General features: G+C 38.7%; 1 protein-coding gene across 1 annotated transcript in view; it reads left to right on the top strand.

The window, feature by feature from the left end:
• Positions 1-21,252, top strand: part of LOC121656108 (cadherin-23-like) — a 161,394-nt gene that overhangs the window by 31,955 nt on the left and 108,187 nt on the right. The gene's annotated exons all lie outside the window — the stretch shown is intronic.

Below are 21,252 nucleotides of genomic sequence, written 5' to 3'. Positions count from 1 at the left end.
ATTTCACAGTAATATTTTTTCTGTTTCATTACTATCTTGGTTGAAGGTTTTGCACTGCAGCCAGGAAAACTTATACTATCCCACAGAGCCTACAGCAAATCATCATCATGACCACTGAGTGGTAGCTTCCAGGTTTAGCATCTTTGTCTATAAGGATAACAAAGATTCTGGAAAAGAGCCATTGTTTCATGAAGTCAGCTGAAATAATAAAAAGTGAAGGGTATAGATGTGTTTCACAGACCAATCTGTTCAGGCTGCCCTCTGGCCATGAATTAGTGTTCTCTGCTAAGGCAGCTGGGCTTCAGTCCAGCAATGCCTTCCACTGGTCCAGTGAGCTGTCAGTCATGTCCTTGATGTTGTCCATGATGGTGTGATTGTGAGGGTGGATTGAGTGATCAGACAGTGACAATTTGTCAAGATTATTGTTTATTAGCTCAGCAGATGTCCTTATCAAGGAGGCCCTCCAATCCGTTAACAGAAACAACACACATACACAGACCTGTGTGTGTTGTTTTTAAATCCAAACACATTTTTCCAGACATAAACTTAGCATGCTGACTCAATTGAGTGGCCCAGCAGTAATTCAGTGCTGGCATCACTCTGACTCCCAATTTGACTAAAGACGGAAGAGAAAGATTCATTTTCTCTCTTCTCATCATTCAGTACAGAGACTTCAAAAAGATTAAGGAATTGTTTAAGTGGGTTTTAACAACATAGTAGAGCAAGTCTTTTATGTACTCTTTTGTACTTCATTAGATTGTTAATTTACCATAGACATCATGAACATAAATGAACTGGTTGTTAGCTGGAGACCAAACTGAACAACTTGAGCCCAAGGATTGGGTTTCCACAGCCACTCCGGTCACTTTCGGTTACCATGGCGCTTGTTGGGCTAAGCCATGATGGTTTCGTGTGAGTGGGTTTTGTGAGGTGACACCATTGACTAACAACTAGCTGACTGACACTTGCACAATGAGATCATTGATCATTGATACTGTAAGGCAGAGATAAACAAACCTTTGTCCTCAAGTACAATGAATCTACATGCATGTCCACATACTGGTGGTAATATTTGGTTCTACTTACCAGGACAGAAGATTGGTAACTTCAGTGCATGGCCTCTGAGCCAGTAGATTCTGCTCTGTATGGTATCCATAAGCCCACTCTGCACATTATCTATCAGATAGATGGAGAACACATCCAAACACTTCTCTTGCCCTGTCCAGAGTAAGAGGTTTAGTTTTGGAAGTCTGAGAAATTCTCTGACTTAGTGGAACCACGGACATATACTTTCTAATGTCTTTCACAACTGAGTCCACTACAATTTCCAATGCTATCTTGCAAGCAAATCCGACGTTGTCAGATTGTTACATGTGAAAGAGAGAATCCAGGAGGAATCTAGAAGCACTGCTGTTATGAATGATATCTGTGATGCATGGTGGTCTGTTGTACACAGCTGTGACACAAAGTTCCATCAGAGGATTTGTTCAGATGTCTTTGTTCAGTATGCTCAGCCCATACATGCCTGTGTCCTCAGATGCACCTCTAGATGTCTGTTTAGTTTGGATATACACATATTTATTTATACTAAATCATTCTTTTTCAAATTAAGGCAGTGGGATCATTCAACACTGGTGAGGGAGGGCATCTAAACAGAGACGCTAATGTTTAAATGTAGTGGAAGATAACAGTGTATGTTGTGTCAGGAAATGAGATGTGTAATTAGACTGAGAGAACACTTTGATTAAACACTCGTATCTCTTAATCCACTTTGCCCTGATTTGGCAGATTAAGCTCTCTACTGAGTAATTAACTTGTGGAAACACAACATTTGTTGGAAATAAGAAACATCCACAGTGAGCTAGAATGGTGAGTTTTACTGGCAAAATTGTACCACTGTGAAAGGGATTTATTACAGAGAACAAAACTTCAACATTCTTGATCAGTGGAATGAAGCATAATAATCAGTGTTCATTTATGCACATGTACACAAAAGTAAATAATATAAATAGAATCTTTAATGAACTGCTCACAGCTTGCAAACATTGGAACTGGTAGCTTTGCTGTAACCATTTGAATTTGCTAACCTAGATAGTCTTACTTAGCATTGGGTTTGTTTTAAACTTGATAGATAATCACACACTGACAACTCCCAGCCACTGATGCCAACCATATAAAGAACAGAAGGCTTTAAAGCCAGACTGAGTCACATTTTTATCCTTTATCTGAGGTGTAAACCTTTGGCTGTACGTATTAGTTTTAGGACAATGTACAACATTCAAAATGCCAACCTTTTGACGGAGCTTCTTCCATCTCTTTTTCCTCTCCTGTGCTCTTTCACATACTTCTATTGCCACAGTAAATACATTGAACTTTTAATTAGCTTTTTGGCATTCCCAATTCAATAATGTTGCACAAAAAAGTTGCCCCTCAGAGCAACTTATTAATGTCCTCCCCAGAATATGTTGATACTATTTATGTATGGCTTTAACTCCATCAGTGCATTAAATCCTCTCCACACCAATCGGTTGAGGCAGAAGGCCACCCTCCCTGAGCCTGGTTCTGCTGGAGGTTTATCCTTTCTGTTAAAAGGGAGGTTTTTTTTCTCCTTTCCACTGTTGTCCACCGTGCATGCTCATGGTGGGGGATTGAAGACAAGATTTGATGCAATCTCATGGTTTCCTTAGACAGGTTATTATTTTTTCTGAACTGACTTGTATGAACAGATTTATTATAAGTTGGACTAATGTGGATTTGTTTTGATTGGATCACAGTAAATTGGCTTGAATTGATCTTTATGTCTGTTAAGTTCCCTGAGATGACTTTGTTGTGAACTGGCGCTATACACAACTGAATTAAATTAAATGTGGCTTGTCAGTACTTTCTTTCCACTTTCTTTTATCAGCTTTCTGATTTACTTTTTTGAAAATCTCAGCCTGCTTGCACCAACAATCAAAACAGTATGCACAACTGTTAATGATTATTGTAGATTTGTGGTGTTTTGGTAGAAATGCTTCTGTTGTGGTGAATGACAAAAGATGACACAGATGCAGGGCACAGGAAGTTGAAAAAAGCAACAAGCTTAATTAATATTTAACTTAACCAAAAAGCACTACAAAACCAAGGTGATAATACAGGAAGATGAATAGAAAAAATTCCAAAAGTATTCATTAAACTAAAGGCCACCTAAACAGAAGCAGAAAACAGACGTAACAGGCTGGGTGAACATACAGACAAAGGCAGGGGAGGCAGACAGGACTTTATGAACAGGCTGACGAGACACAGGTGGCAGCGATTAAAAGATAGCAGACAATCAAAGAGGGCAGCCAAGCAAATCTGGGTTCAGATTGTCCACTCATTCACCATATTCAGCTATTAAACTGTATCAGCCATTTTGTTCTCCTGCTGGAAATTTCAGCTAAAACCTCTCTGACACTTTACACTCCACTACAAACTAGTCATGTGGCACACACCAAGAAGCGTACAGAAGCTGCATCAACATACACGGGCTACTTGCACTTTGGCCTGGAGCCAGCAGTTAAGGAGCCTGCAAGGCACGCTGATACTGACATGCCAGTTGATAATGTCGGGTGAGCAAACAGTGCTTCTCAAGCAGGACTTAATAGTCTGTTCATACTGTTTTGATTTATTATTAATACAATATGATAGCATAAGCCTAATTATAACGTTGCAATAAACCTAAAACTTACTTTTTAGTGGAAGACACAAGTTTAACATGAGTGAGAATAATACCTGTTTTCCGTTTAGACTTTGTAAATAATGGTCTCTTGTGATTGAGTCTTTTTCTACACATCTATTAAAATGTAATGGACGTTACCTTTTTATTTGGCTTAAAGCTCCACTACTACTGCACACACAATAATAATAATAATAATAATATATACTTTATATATCTAAATTGGGAAATAATTTCTCTGCATTTTACCCATCCCAGTTTTACTAGGAGCAGTTTGGTGCCATGTTACAGCATCCAGGCAGCACCAAAGGGTTAATGGGTAAGGGCCTTGTTCTTTGCTGCCAAACTAGGGACTTGAACCTGAGTCCACAAGCCCCAAGTCCACCTATCTAACCACTAGGCCCCTAATGATGGATCTAAAGCGGGCCTAATGAATGCTTATCCAGCATCCATCTTCTCTGAGCTCTCTCCAACCAGTAAAAGCCAGTCTGACATTGACTTTTGTCTTATCTCTTGCTCTGTAACTTTTTTCTTTTCCTCACTTCCTCTGATAATTTCTTCTAGCGTTTTTACAGACTTCACCACCGTGCATGTCCAAAATGGCCAGACTTGATGTTCACTTTCTGTGATACAGTGCCCTAAAGAATAACACACCTGTAATGTGACAGAAAAACAACTGGTTAATTCTGCTTTAACTCTGAAACCTCTGAAAATACTGCACATTTTTTGTTCTAATTGTCGGTTTCACTGCACTGGTACCCAAACTGATATATCACAACTATGTAAATAATTAAATGTAGAAGTCCAAAACACAAAACATGTTCATATTTTCTTCATGAGAAATAATATTTCCAGTGCTTACATTGTTTGTCAGTTGGTAACCATCACTGCCCACTTCATTTCAGGATACATGGTCTTGATATGTGTTGCCATCTCTTTCTGCTATCACAGTAGCACATTGGTCCATTTTTACTCCCACTTTCTGTCCTCTTTTTGCCATGTTGGAATACAGTGTGTTTGTCCTGTCTCCAAATCTGGCAACTGCTTCGGTATCTGTCAGTGTTTGTTAGTTTGAGTTGGTGGATATGCTGTACATATGAGAGTAGCTGTGTCTCTGTATGTGTCTTAGTGTTAAAAATCCTTTCTATGAGCTGGAGCTGTGAAATATTCCTTGGTGTTGAGGTGATCTGGGTAGGGGATCTGGAACATTTTCTTCTCCACATGAAAAGGCCATGCCAAATTCACTTTAAGCAATGGACATATTTGATCTGTTTTACTTTGATAGTTCCCATCAAGCTGTTGCATTGACCCCTACCAACATTGATCTCTCAATGATGCTGCCATCAGGGAACATCTGTTTTGGTTTAGTAGGTCATTCTGTATCTCTCCAAGGTGGCTTCTTGCTGCTACACTCCTTCTTCAGGAAATAATGGGGTCCACAGTTGAGCTGTTTTTGCAAATACACCATCCATCACAGCACGTTGCTGTGTTATATTACCTGCACGTAGCACGTTGTGTATGTGTTGTTGTGGCCCATTCATGCAACACTCGTCATAGCAACATTTCCTATGAGTGCCTATGAAGACTTAGAATCCTTCACACCATTTTGTCTCACACTCGGCTGAAATTTCCAACAGGAGAGATGTTGTTTTGATATTATCTGCATTTTCAATGCAGCCTTAGAATTTGCTTTTATCAGAACTGGACCGAGAAGAGAGAAGAATAAATGGATTGAAAGAAAGATGCAACGCTTAGTGTTTTTGTGTTTAAGAAGTTTAGCCTCCGTTATTCCTGTTTATTATTTTGCAACTAATTAAGCAACACGCCTGCGCTCCACATGATTAGAATCTACAGTAATACATAATACACAGGGACTGATAGTAATCTACTAATAGGACACAATACCTTTAATGATTAGAGTGTTTCTTTTCATAAACAAATTAAAACAGAAAATTGGTTTTAAGATTTGCAGGTGGAGGATAAACCTTACAAGACGAAGCCTGCGGGGGAGGCGTGGTTTACTGTCTTCAGCCAATGAGAGCAGACCGAGTTTTACAGCTTTGGCAGAAGATCAGACACAACTTAGATTTCCATTTGAACATCAGTGTGTGGATTAATGTTACAAATGATTCTGTTTTTTCATTCCCTTGTCTTGGAATATCCGATTTGGACAATTGAACACATCTGTAAGTTATATGTTGTTGCAGTGATGCACATGTAAACACACTGATGAATTGCTCATACAGCATGAAATAAGGTTAACAACAACAAGAATAAGTGATTATGAAGTGTGTATGTATGCGTATGCATGGCTTTGTATGTATGTATGTGTGTGTGTGTGTTTTGTTTTTGTTCTGGTACACCTTATTCTCCTGTGTTTCGTCTTCCTTTTCTGTAATGGGGCTGAATAAAAAAAGAAAAAAAGACATCTATCTTTTCTCATATTTAATCTGCAAATCTTCACCAGATCTCATCAATACACTGCGATGAAAGTTTAGGGAGGAATCACCTTATTTTCTAATCTCATTGTTACTGATAATAGAATTTTGCGTTATTATCAAAAGAAATGTCAGATTCAAGAGATGAACATTAGCTAACTTTTGTAAGAATATAAAACACCTTTTACAGCATTATGACGCACATTTGAAATGCTAGTTGAAGAGACCACGATAGGGCTAGGAATGCAAAGGGGTATTCAGGTAAACATCGCTGTAAGCAAAGGAGGGGGGAGAAAACCTGAAATGAGGAGCTCATGTTGAGAGGCTTTGCAGGAGGCATCTGAGAGTCTCCCAGTTGGTATGTACCCCCTGCCATTTTTCAGGGGTTTGTTGATTCCTTTGGTGATAAGATGCAGTTTGGTGGCGTTATTCGGATCATGATTGGAAAGTAATTTCTTTAGAGCCATTTTCTCCCAAGTTGCCTCAAACCTCCCATATATTTGAACAAATAATTTAGGGGCAGACAAAAGTGTTTTCTTTCAGGAACAGCTAATTCTCTGGTTATCTGTTTAACGTCCAATTGTGACATCTGTTGATCAATAAAACTCCAAAGCATGGCATTTTTTAGTGGGCCATTTGTCCCACCAGAATTTTAATTTAGCCCGTATCCACACAGAAGTTTAAACTAGGGTCAGACAGAGCAACACAATGAGGTTATCTTAGATGCATTAGCTTTAAACCCATCATATTCCAAGTAAGTTATAAGTAAGTAAGTAATTATATCAGAAGAAGAAACGTACTCCACGGAATGGCAGGATTTGGCTAAGGTATCCTCTGATTGGCCCAATTCCTACTGGGTTGCCATGGGGCAGGGGAGAGGATTAAGGTGACTTGTGAACATCCACTACTCCATGTACGAGTCAGGAAGGTATAGTAACTCTTAAAGGAAAAAGTTTGACAAACACGCTACGTTTGTTAGCATGACAACACTTCATATGGATAGCGGGAAAACTACTGCCAAGTTTTCGAAAGATATGATGCAAACATACACACCTGCTGTTACCTAGGGCTGAGTTGGTGATTGCTTTTCTTTGTACATAATATGTGTAATAAATGACAGCTGTAAATACAAACTATGTTTCTGAGAGGTGTTAGGTCCTTTATTCGCCTTTTCGTTCAGTTTACAACTGATGTTTCTTCTGTAAATAGTTTGTATGCTGGATGCCTGCAGAACAGACGTCTGTGCTGATTCATAAAGTAGCGTGCATGAAGTGTAGTGAACAAATCTAAACATTTTCACTTCTGTACTGATGGCCAGGAAAGACAAACTGCTTCAGCTGATGGAAAATATCTGGGTCTTTATTGAAGCTGAAATAGATCAGCTTATATTCAGTCAAAATGTTTTTCCAACATGCAATCCAGCCCATATTGATCATGATGTCAAGACAGATTCTGGTGCATGAAACCCTCTGGGTTCAAATGTTTAGCATTTCCAACAGTTGCAGTTTTGTATTGATAATATTTATCAGTTTATAAATTAATTCTCTGACCAAGTGTGATACAACAGAGTGAGCTATAACTCATCCTTGTTTTGGATGCTTGCACCTAGTAATGTTAATTTCCTCTCAGTCAATTAATTCAGTACATGTAGAATGTTCCAGGGTACTTTTGCATGTACATTTGGTACATTTTATAAATATTGCCATATATAAATTGCATAAAGGTTCATATTAACTACATTTATTAACTAATAGCTCAATTCTTTTGAATTATAGATGTAACTTAATATAGTTTTGTATTAGAAAACTTCAAACTTTTCTGGACATGGGGTATGTGGATTGTAAAGTACAATATATACATAATACGTCTGTAATACCTTACAGACTTTTTGTGTGAAGAGGAGCATGTCATCGTTTTGTTTGTTTGTAGTCTGAGAAATTCTCTGGAATGACTTGTAACCCACTCATAAAATGATTCTTTTCTTTATAGTACATAGTAATTTGATGTTTGTGATACTCTGTTGAAGGCAGTTTGGCCTACATCAGTGACAGCACTGATCAGAAATGATATAACTTACCTGCAACATATAAATAAAGAAGAAAAAAAAACCTTGGGACAAGAAAGTATGACCTGCTACCTCATCTGTCTGACTGAGACATTCTTCAGAGATTTACTGCAGCACTTTGTCTCTGGTTGCTCATTGTTGTTTAGGTCTACCCTGAAAGCAGCGCCTTTAATTTTTTTCAGTGTTTTCTTCAGTCATCTTACACAGTTCACACTATAGTGATTTCTTTCTATCTTCCCATTTTCCTTAAAAATATTTCTTATCCTGTGGCCACACAGGGAGGTAGAGGCAAAACGGGAAAGTCTGAAAACCTGTGAGCTGTGTGATATATGTGGTTGTAATAGTTAATAGAAATTGTCTGCTACAATGTTGTCTTGACACCAGGTTGAGCAGTGACGCTAAGGGACCCAGCACCATGCTGACAGACGGCGCCATGATAGCAGCGGTTAGATTACCTGAGCAACCACAGTTATAGATGTTTTAGACTCTGTTAGGCTCCAAATGAAGCACACACTCTGATGATTTGGGTTATGTTTATGTCTGTGTCTTTATGGTTTAGACATACATATGTATCTGTTAGCATTAGACACACTATCCTGAGTCACAAAGAAAAACACAAGCTGGTTTAGCTTAGGGTGTTTTTGTGTTAGACAGAGATTAGACCCACAGAACCATTGAAAAGAGCATCACAGTGTTTTCAGTGGTTATACTAGCTTTCCATTTTTTTCCATTACTACAAAATTAATTTTATCTCATGGTTCAGTTTGTCTACACGTTTTGTAGGACTCCTATTTTAAATACCTCATGTTTTGACCCAATTGAATCTCTGCAGTTGTAGCAAGTCAAAAGTTTGAAGTGTAAACAGGGGGGACCTGCCACTCTATGTTCCCAATGCACAATTGGAGAAATGAGTGACTTTGACTATTACAACTTCCATTTACTGAAAAACTAATACAAGATTTTTAACTTGGACTTTCCCATTTTCCCCTCACATTTAGTTGATTGATCCTGGTGTACTTCAGCTAAACTCTTTGTTTACTTATGTATGTGAGTGCTTGTGTGTCTGTGAATGTGTGCACGTATTACTCCATTCTCCAGTGCTGAGAAGTGCATTCCTGGGTGGCAGATCGGCTTCTTGCAGCTGCTTATCTGGACCAGGTGGGGCACAGCTGATACCTTCCTGAGCCACGCAGAGCAGCTAACCTGGAAATTGATGTTTCACATCAGCAACCACCTCTCTCTACTCTGTTGCAGGAAAGCTGTGGGAATGAGAGGGAGAATGCATATCTGGGTGTATTTGGGTGTGTGTGTGTGTGTGTGTGTGTGTGTGTGTGTGTGTGTGTGTGTGTGTGTGTGTGTGTGTGTGTGTGTGTGTGTGTTTTGTGGGTTTGCCTGTATCTGCTTTTTTCTGGTTCTTTTTGCTTCTTTGAAGCTAGACAAGCATGTGTCATAATTCAAGTGCAATGCATACCAGAAGGCCTTATTTCTCAGTTATACAGATATATTAGGTTAGAGAATTTTAAAGCATTATTTTTCATTAAGAATTCTTTCAAAAACAGAGGATTTCTAGTCATGGACAGATGGTCATGGCTGAGGTCTTATACCAAAAATGTAATAGCTGTCCCAGGAAGAGACAGAAAAACCATGACGAGAGGCTGAACAAACATGAATAAAGTGAGGTAAAATGACTTTGAAGAGACATTAAACAACCAAAATGTGACGCAAAATTAACTCAGAATTACAGAAGGGCTATAAAAACACAGAATTGCTAAAATGTCAAATGCAACAAAATGAAATGCAAAGGACCATAAAAAGAAAGAAAGAAAAAAAAAAGACAGTTGTGCAAAATCTGCAACAAATCAAGAATATATTCAGCTTGACTATAAGAAATACAAAGTTACAAAATATAAATATTAAAAAACAGACATGAAACAGCTAAAATCAGGTACAAAATTATCTTGATGGAACAAAATGAATCATTTATAGATATGAAATGACCACATGGTGACGGATGACATGAGGAAAATAGAACAGAAACAACTATCAAACAAATATAAAAAGCTAATTTAGCAAAATGGAAAAAAAGCAAAAAAAGACATTTAATGATCACAAAGTGACACAAAACTATGTCTTCAAGACATGTACATGATAAATAGCAGGAAAATGCAACATGTAATTGCATCTCTGGTTTTGTTTTGAGGTTAAGTGTCCTTGATGAGTGGAGGGTCTTGTAAATGTTCAGGGTCTGTCCTCTGTTCACTGTGAGCAAGTGTTTGGCCTCAACTTGTGCCTGTGACAAGGCCTCGTTTCTGAATGAACAGAATCTGATCAGTTCCAGAACAGCAAATTTGCTAAACCCTTTGACATGCAGGATCAGCTCATATTAGATGGCTGCAGTGTACTATCAGTGTCGATCGTTGGAGGCTGGTGTGCATGAAGAAAGGTTATCTCGTCCTTGTCTTGAGCACTGACATTTGTTCTCATAAAGGCCAGTGTGCCGGTGCCAGATAGGATTAATTGACAAGTGGGGTGCCTGTACTCTGTCCCCCATTTATAGGCCTGTTTCTGGCTCAGAGCCATTTTCTGTTGTTTACTGGTGTCTCTGAGGTTGTTTTTGCTTTTGTTTTTTTTTATTGTTATTCTGGCCTTGTTATGCTGCAATTTTCTTAAAAGTGATGAAACTGTGGCTTTTTTTCATACACATTTGTGCCATGTCAGTTTTGTAGTAGCACTTAATGTCTACTGATATGTAAGTGTCCCTCAGTGTGCATGTCAGCTGGTTCAAAGACAAGCAAAGAAGGGACATGTGTGTTTTGGTGTTGTTTGTATATAAATATATGTGTGGGATTTCACACACTTGTCGACTGATGAGCTGGACACACTGCAGCATAATGGAGCTCCGCTCTTGTTTCCCAACCAAGGAGGAGTCTGACATTTAAAACTGCCTCATTAAAAGTGTGGATCATTTTTAAAGCAATACGGCAAACTTGGTGTCCCCACCTTGATCCTTTTTAAAAATCGTGCTCATTTTCTCTCTCAACCAGTGTCATAGTTTGCCACCAGTCCCAGTTGCAAACAGCACTGGGCTTCTTTGCAAACTTACAGAGCCAAAGGAAAGTTTTCAGACCCTATCAGAATGTCTATGCCTAGTTTCAGATTCACCTTAAATTAGATTCAGTCAATTTCTTTTCTTATTGGTCAACACACAATAATTCCCACCACAGTGGTATTATTAGTCATTACTAAGTTATATTCCATCCTACTTTTATCAATAGTCATTGTTTTGTATCTGCCGCTTCACCTAAATCGATCTGTGCCCAGAATTCATTGGGTATGATTTAGATGAGAAAACCATTTATTAAATGGAGGAAACCAAACAGAGAGCTTTGCCTTATTATTATAACCTATGCTACCATACATGGCAACATCCTTTTGTAGGAATGTTTTTCCGACCTATCCATGATAAGCCTTTTTTATGTTACAATTCTGGCTGGAGCACTGGATCTGCTCACAGATGAAAACATGTTTATGTCTGGAAAAATTTTATCTGGAAAGGTTTTGGCCACCGATGGCCACCGTCCATTCACAACTGTTCTTGACATTGACAGTTGAAGTAATTTATATGCCCATCTTTACCACTAGATGTCAGTCATTCTTACACACTGTAGCTTTTAAAGCTTAAGTTTAAGGTTAAGTAATTTATTAATGGGTATAAAAAAAAAAAAAGAAAGTTGAAAACCAAGCAAAATGACAAGATTCAGGTAAACCAGTTCTGGCTGGAGTGACCAGATGCACAAAATTCCAGAATACACAAAATCCCAATACATTGTCCTAGCTCCCATAAACAGCTAGTAGCTATGACACAGTCAATTACAAATGGCTGAACCGAACTAAGGCATTTCACAAACATCACAAAAAAGCCAAAGCACAATAGCAAGTTAAATCCAAAGTCCCAAATCTGCAAGATGCTCTAGTTTTCCACAGCTGCACTGTCTCTAACTGTCAGCAGCAGTTAAATACTGGAGGGGACACTGAGATTGGTTTAAGGTTGTATGGTTTTGTTTGGTAGGGACATAAAAATGGCCCACAGACGCCCCTGGAAGACAAGTATTTTGTTGTACTTATGAAATACTTTTGTTTGCAGTATTATGTAATAAAGTGGATTTCACATCTGAACAAGCAGAAGTTAATAATACAAAATATTCTGCTCAGGGATTGACAAGATTTCTTTTTCTTCTTTTTTTGGCAAACTGATTTATTTTACTTAACCCGTTAAGCCCCGACCCATTAAAAAATGGTAAGAGAAGTCCAATTTTTTAAATATGATGTCTTCATTCGGCCCTTTAACAAAATGTAACAAAAAAATTAACATTTTTTTGGGGGGATATCTGCCATTTATTATCATGTGATATATTAAAAAGATTATAATATGGGTTTCTGCTTCTGGGTATCTATTACAGAAGACGAGTATGAGATTGTGTTCAACAGGATTTTGAGCAAAGTTTATACCATAAATTGAAGCAAAATGTCTCAGAAACTGGATGTGACAAATATGTCACGTTGGGTTCTTATGGGTTATTGATGTCTGCTCCTTTGTTGTTGAACAGATCTGTTGCCATATTTGTTTCACATCAAAATTGAACAGACGAGAAAGCAGTTTCCACTAAGGTGCAATTATCAACATCACAGAAATATTCTGTCACACAAAACAAAAAAATCCACTATTTAAATGAAACATTCAGTCTTCTTTGTTTTGTTATTACATAGACTGAAGGAGAAAAAAATGAAGGGGAAATGAAGTGAATCTATTTTAAGTTGAGTTTGAACAACATGTGGAAAACTTGGTGTGAGACCACTCTGTATTATATGTGTTCAGTACCTTTATTCCCCTTCAAACTTTTTACGTATAGTTTTGGTTAGACTGCAACATGCTGTTTAAAAGAAACATTTTTATTGAGGAGATAGTGAGAATGTTAGAGGACGACAGATGGATTAGTACAAAACTGATCAACAAGAGCAGCTCTCTGCAGTATTTATGCTGCCCCTTAAAACTTTGTCCCTTTCTCCTGATTGACCAAAGAGGTCAATTGCCAATTTGCCTGTGCTGATGTCTTTGTCAGGAAACAATATTAATTTAGCCTAATTAGGACCTGAAGCTAATGAGCAATACAAATAATGAGCTCGTTTATAATCCATAAAACGAGCATGACATGTTACGTGTTTAAAAAATAAATAAATAAATAAATAAAAATAAAAAACATAACACTGCTGTGGCTGTAACAAAAGCATATCAGATTCGAGCTGAAGAACAGCAGGATTTTGGGACACATTGAAAATATCTACACACACCCCACCAACCGCCTTATCATAGTCACTCTCCTTCTGTCTCATACACTAACGGACAAAACATGCAAAGTTAAACACATGCACTCAAACAAAGTCACATTTTGGGTTCTAGCATGTCCACATTGCAGAACTCAGCTGGTCAGGTTTTAACACATTTTAAGCTTTTCTATTTCCTTTCTCTTGTTGTCTGTCTCCTTTACCTCAATGTCTCCTTGTCTCTTTTCTCCCCTGCTGTCACCTTTCTGGGGACAGCTAGAGATAAGATAGCAAAGAGGGAGAAAAAAACAGAGGAGGAAGAAATTAAAAGAAAGTAGGTGAAACAATGATAGGAAAGGGCACAGGGATTATAGAAGGAAAAGAAAATAGATGGAGTGAAACAGGCAGGATGAAGGAATGGGGAGCTGTCAGAAAATGTAGATGTGAAAGTGGAGGTGATACACATGGAGAGATGGGAATAGATTTCTGGCAGAGGGGGAGATGAGGTTTAGAGGGGCTTCACAGCAGATGGGCGTAAGTGAGTGAGAAGGAGAGAAGTGGAAGATAGAGATACACAAGTATCCCTGCCCATATAAAGTCCAGCTGGCCTTGGTCAGCTGGACTGAGCTGAGATGGACTTGACCATGCAGGATCAGACATGTTAGTGTGGTGTCTGGAGCACCATGTCATTTTACAACTGTTACACCATATGGACTGGTCAGGAAACTCTATTGCAGCAAAACAAAATTTAAAAGTTTCCAATTAAAAATGGAAAGGTAAATGAGGTCTACATCCACATCTGGAAAGTCAGTTGCATCTTTAACATCGAGGGGGTGCTGTGATGATCTTAAGAAGACGCCCTCATTATTCTGTCTCTCATCACCTTTAATCTGTCCACTATGTGCTTTCAGGTACTGTAGCATACTTGTATCCTGGATTCAGAAGCATAACTTGAGAGGATAGCAACAGTATTGAGTGTGCATGGTGTGTTTTCCTGATCCTCGGACCAGGTAAAAAACAGGGATTTTACCAGGAATTTTTTTGCCAGACTGCACGTGCCCTCCACTCTGCATAGAGGACACAGATGTGTACTTTTGCTAAAGTATGACCCACCTATAAGATATTACTGACTCATTTTTACAACTTCTTTTAATGTAACACTGACTAAAAAATAAATCTATAACAATGTGGTATGATATGAGTAAAAGTTCAGTTGTGTTCATGTTACACAGAAAGTTTTTTGGGGTTTTTTTTTCCACAGCTACATTTCTTTTTTTTAAACACAACTTTAGCTAAAAATAAATTATGACTCCTTTATTTGCTCAGGCTTTAATGCTCCACTTAAATAATTAACAAGCCACCAAATCAAAAACAGAGCTATATTAACCCCCACAACAATGTTCCAAAATCCCCTGCAAGATTCCCTTGTTGCAGTTTGTTTTTCTTGGTGGATTAGATCATTGTACTCTCCCACAGTATTAAGGGAAAAAAAACTATACAAATAGACCAATTTTATTTATTTTCCACTGTTGGGCCTCAGTAGTGTGAGGAAGATCCATACACAGCTTGGCACCTCCTTCACATGCTGGTCAAAGGCCGGGTCACATTTTGCTGTGGGCTGGCAACCTGGGATCCTAAACCAGGAGTTTTTGAAGATCAACCAGTATCGTTTTGTTGGTCACTGTGGCACACAGAGCTCACCCAAGCAGATCCCACAATTTGGACTGGAAAATGCAAGTTAATGAACATTTTATGAAATATTAATGTTAACACACCAGATTATAGCCTCAGGCTAATTTTCATTTCTTGTCCCCAAAATATGTTAAAGACAAATCATACAATGTGTGAAATAATAAAATAAAATAAATAAATAAATAAAATAACAATACAATATAAAAAAATATGAATTGTATAAAAGTCCAGTTGTATAACATGACCAAGATATGCCTTACAATTCACCTAAAATCCTGAATACATACATACATAAAACAGCAGACCAGCTGACCAAAGTACTGTACAATAAATAAAATTAAAAATAGAAAAAAAGCATAAAAGATAAAAATACTAATAAAGTTAGAACAATAAAACAGCTATAAATGACCACATAGAAGCTAGAAGACAAAAAAAAAAAAAACACAAGTACAAACAGATGACAACTCACACTTGCTTGAAAGCCAAAGAGTAAAAGTGTGTTTTTTAACTAGTCTTACAAACAACAAGAGAAGGAGCCTGTCTGACCTGCAGTAGGAGCTCATTCCATATTTTAGGAGCTAAAACTGTCTCCTCTGGATTTATAAAAAACTTTTCAGGACAGTTAAAGCATCTAGTTAGCTGATCTAAGAGCACAATAGCATGTAAGGGTGAAGCAGCTCAGACAAATACAAAGAGGCGAGGACATGAGGAGACTTAATAACAAATACAAGAATCTTAAAATGGATTTGTAGATGAACGAAGCCAATTAAGGGACACTAAAACCAGAGTTATGTGCTATTCATTTGTTCATACCAGTTAAAAATCATTAAGGATAAGTAAACAAACAAAAATGTGCGCTATATGTATACATACATATATGTAAACATGTCCAGCATGTAATAACATAGAACAGGACTCTCACATTCCTTGGTAAAGCTTTATTTGATGAAGGCAGTGTTTTCTCCGAGGTAATGCTCAACTGACTTTGTATAGCTGTGGGCCAACTCAAAGTTGCCAAAGCCTCATTCTTGACCTCGGCTCCTGCCATTCCACAACATTCCCATTCACATCCCCAGGGCTGACAGAAACAACACCAGCCCTATAATTCAGTAACACAAGGGCCAAATGATAAACATGTAAACGGGAGAGAAAAGGGAAAAGGTCGAAATGGAGAGGCTTTTGTTTTAATGTGAATGTGGTTATGTGTGTGCAGCTTCTCAGTGAAGGTGGCATGTTCCATTACCCGGCTGTGATTTAGCTCACTCACAGGTAATAGTCAGCCCTGTTGAGGTCAGCAGAGGGCCATTGTGGGAGAGTGGGAGTGTTGGAAGAGAAGAGAAAAGGCAAATGGCAGAGTAAGAAAGGGATTAAAAACTGAAGTGAGCAGCAAAACTGGATGAATGAAGCAAGACGTGAAGACAGGAAAAAGAAGAAAGAATTAGGCAGGTGTCACAAAGTGCCATTGTTGATGGACATGTTGGCATGTTGGCAGTGGTGTGGTTTGGAGTGGATGTGTGTGTTTGGAGCGACCACTGACTTTTGTGACAATGACAGGCCGGACTGGCTCAGCCGTCACTCCAGGAGCCTCAGAAGCACACAGCCACCTGTCCACTCCAATCAGCGCTGCCTGTGTCCCTCTGTCTGGCCTCCACAAGCACGACGAAGCGTGACGAAAGGATGACAAAAACGAAAGAGTTTGGAAACAGCAAGACCGTGATGGGAAGGAGCAGAATATAGCAAGAGCAAAAAGCTTTCCTGTGTGATTGCAGGCTGAAAGAAGCTACGTGTGAATTTGTAGTGACAGGTCTGCCTCTCCTCACCAACGCGTGGGACGACTGTCCGCTAATGTCTTTTACTGTCCTCTGACTTTTGCAATGTGATTGGTTAGTCACAGCCTTGTCACTCAGTGTTTTCATCATTGCACCACTTGGATGTATTAGAAAGCCAATCCTGGGCCATACATTCAATTATGTGCCTCAAACTCATCAGTTCATTTTGGACTGTGCTGAATTGCTCTCATCATAAAAACAAAACAAAACAATGAATTATTCATGTCTGAACGGTCAACTTCGAATAATACTTGCTGAGGTTCTTAAATGTCTTACTTTATGTGGACTGTTTTTTGTCTTTGAAGACACTTTTATTTGAGGTGTTCATAGATTCTGATGATATAAATCATTGTAAACTATAAAAAACTGGGTTGCTTCCTTTGTGTAAACTGAGAAACACAGAACAAACTTTGATTATCAACATAAGCTTCTAACATTTCCGTGGCTTTTTTTAACGCTGTGAGCCTAGTTTTCTTTGAAGGCAACAACATGCATGCAATTTGTGTACTACCCCACATTTAGTATTAATGGTCCAATGTATAACATTTACAGCAGTCTGTTGGTAAAAGTCCAATATAAATGTGTATAACATGTTTTCATTAGTGCAGAATCATGTGAAAGTATAAAGTCAATTGTTTTCATTACCTCAGAGCAAACAATTTCTGTACCAAGTGTCAGCCTGTTTGCATCTTGTCATTTTGCACCACTATGTCCGTACATGCTACTATAAATGTGTTTATGCATCCTTTCAAGCTGTGTATCAACGCTTGCCTGAATAAATCAGCAGTTTTCATCCCGGATGAGTATATCATGGTTCTGAGTATGTACAGCCTGGTAAGTTAAAAGCTGTGTAAATTTTTAGTGTGTGGTTTAGGAGGTGAGTATTTCTCCCTGGAACGGCTAAAGGAAAGGCAGAGGGTGTTCTCCTCCCATCCGTGACAGATTTAGTCATAAATCTGTTGGATTAATACACACTTTCCCAAGGACTCTCATGGTGTGTGTTGTTGAAACACAGGAGTCACTTAAAGCCAGACCGCTGGCACTATTTGTCTTCGGCTCTCTTTCCCATCACAGTTATTGATGTCACAAACACGAATGCATACACACACACGCGTGTGCATGCACAGACCCACACAACAAAAATAGAAAAAGTTAGTGAAAAATAAAAAGGTAAATAAACAGAAATTATAGATGCCTTTTGTTTCTTAAATATAACCTCCTCAGAGGAACTTTATTCATATTTCATATCAACTAATTAACTAGCAAATTGAATTAATTTACAATACATGCACCATTTTACTGACACATTTTTGAAGAGAAACATACAAGCTTGCAGATATATTCAGCAAACCTTGCTCTCTGTGTCTCTCTCTTTCTTTCTTTGGTTTTTTTATTAACTGTCTGATTCTCTATGGCTGTCCTTACCCTACAGGAATATAAACAATCAACATACATCCTCTCCTCAGCTATAAAATATGTCCTCTGAATGCTAACATCTCTCTTTGTATGGAAATAGAGGATCAAGCTCTCAGTGTCTGGCCGCTGGACCATTATCATTCCCGATAGAAAGATTCAACTTTATTTCCACATCTAACTGGCTACCCAGAAGCATCCTGAATCTGTAGACATTAACAGAATTCACAGCACCATGGGCAAGAGAAAGCAGCAATGAGTTGATTTCAATTCATTTCCATCTTATTTCTGATGGAATAGAAGAGATTAATTTACTGTCGTTGGCTGGTGGGAAGGAAGTAAGTTAATACATACATCCCAGAGGAGCCTCTTTAAAGGAAGGGCTTGAAACAATGACTTAAATTCCCTGATGAAATCTGACTCACAAATTTCTTTTAAAGTACTTCATATGAGTCAGATTGACTAAAGAGTCAAATGCTGGTTTGACTGGAGAGGATTTCAGCTCAGAAGTGATCTTTGTTTGATCAATTTTAATGTACAGCTTATATTTTTACTCCACAGTCATGAACAGCTCAGTGAAGTCCTCACCGACCTTGAATGTTGAAGTCGAAGTTAAATGCATGTATTCATTCTGTCATTTTTCTGTACCCATTTTATCCAGTCTTGGGGTCGCAGGGTGGCTGAGGCTTATCAAGAGAAGGGGCACATTCCTCCTACTTGCCCAGTGGCAGCTTGGTCAACCACAGGGTACACATGCAAACTCAGATTTAGAAAATTATAGGATTAAAAAAAATAGAAAAATGTATGAGAAAGAGAAAATATGTTGCCTTTTTGTGTTTGTATACTGGGAGCAGTACTGGTGATGCAGTAACTAGTGCAGGAAGAAAGGACCTGTGATAGTGCTCCTTCACACACTTGGGGTGAAGGAGTCTGTTGCTGGAGCTCTGCAGTGTTGTCAAAGTGTTCTGGAAGGAGTGGGAGCTTATGCATCATCATCTTTTCTCTCGCCACCTCTACTGGATCCAAGTGGCATCTCAGTACATTGCTGGCCTTCTTGATCAGTTTTAGTTTCTTTTTTTCCACAGCAGACTTGCTGCTGCTCCAGCAGACAGCTCCATAAAAAATGGCTGATGCCACTACAGTGTTAAAAAAAGTGCTTCAGGAGCACCGCTTGCACTCCAAAAGACCTTAATTTTGCTTAAAATTTGTCCTGGAGGAACGAAGCCAGTACCATTTCATGTGGGGTCCCCAGATGATGGTGTCCGACACACACTGACAAATGTGATTGTCGTGATGAGGCGACAGTGCTCACACCACTGAGAAACCCTAAGTTAAATGCAGTGCTTGTCTTTGAGCTGTTAAATTTACAGTTTAAAAATCACTTCATTCCTTTTTCTCATTTGAATAATTCTGAAGTGTGATTCCTATACAAGTGTGCTTCACGCTTCAGTTTTTTAATCTATGGTTCTTTTAGTTTAGTGATTCAAACACTCAAGAATACTCAATAATCAAGCCCCTTTTATTTCAATAGCAGTCACTTAGAAGGACTTAGTTATGTGTTATCCCTTATAAACAGTCTGCATGTTACCCCAAGGCTGATGAATGTACTGCTGAAAAGTATACAACACTGTAGCTTAGAGTCACCCTCCTATAATCGTAGCTCATCTATGTGATAAATGATAAGGCTTTCCATTACAGCTACTCTACAATGAGTGTAATGTTCTATTTTTCTTTACATCTGAGAGGTGACAAATGCTCCACTTTAAAGTAAAAATACAGAATACCCTGTAAGCTCAAGCAGCAAGTTAGTCCAAGATGGTGTTTGCCTGTGTGAATTTTTGATGGGAATGATTGATGTGAGGCAGCGTGGCTCCGGTTTGGTTTGTTGATGTGTTTGAAGGCTCTCTTTGTCAGCAGAAAGGCAGTGCAGTAACATGAGTGGCACCACACTGACTCATCAGCCTACTGATTGCATGACTTCAGCCCCAAGTCTCACCAGCTCTGCCCAAGACTATCCATCAAGTATTTATACAGAGCAGGTAAAGATCAAGATTCTCTCCAGCCTGTCCTCCACAGTCAGTCAGACTGAGCATTGATCTGAGGTGGCTTCATCTTCTCTTTTGTTTGTCCCTGCTGTGGTAGACAGCTGAACAGTGCCCATATACCCATTAAGCCTTTTGTGTGCCATAAAATTCAAAGCTATAATTCACAGCATGCCTGAAATTGCAGGGCTGACAGTGCCTGTCCCAGTGAATCAGAACTCAGATGAACGAGAGGTCTAGAGATGTCACCAACATAATAAACAGGGCTTTGGCCTACAGCCTCTTTTCTTTGAGAAGCCTGAGGCCCAGGCAGGGCTGAGGTTAGTCCCCATCTAACGCGCGCAACTCCTATTGATCCAGCAGGGATTGATGTCCTCCAGTGGCTGATTTAGCTCCTGCCACTACGCGGTTTGCCTCTCCTAAAAGGTTGAGCTGAGTAAAACATTCAGGCACTGCTGTGTTCAGGTTATCAAGTCTTCTCCTCCACCTCTCCTTACTTTTAGTCCAATGCCGCTTCAGACTTTATTTGTTATATTATGTTTTTCCATAAGCTGCAATAGTTTAACTTTTAAAGAAGTTGTAGAAGTAATGAAGTGTAGTTTTTTAAGCAAAGCTTTCCTTTTCCTTTTTTTTCCTTTTTTTTTTTTTCTTTTTTTTTCTAGATAAATGGTCATTCTGCTGTGCTTTCTAATTAGGCTCATCCTTCCTTGTGGCTCACCCATTCTCTGCTCTCTGACCTCAGCTATTTAAAATT

The sequence above is a fragment of the Melanotaenia boesemani genome, chromosome 16, assembly GCF_017639745.1.
Source record: "Melanotaenia boesemani isolate fMelBoe1 chromosome 16, fMelBoe1.pri, whole genome shotgun sequence".
Taxonomy (NCBI): domain Eukaryota; kingdom Metazoa; phylum Chordata; class Actinopteri; order Atheriniformes; family Melanotaeniidae; genus Melanotaenia; species Melanotaenia boesemani.
Note: the sequence above shows the minus strand (reverse complement) of the source record. Positions and strands in the feature narration are given on the sequence as shown.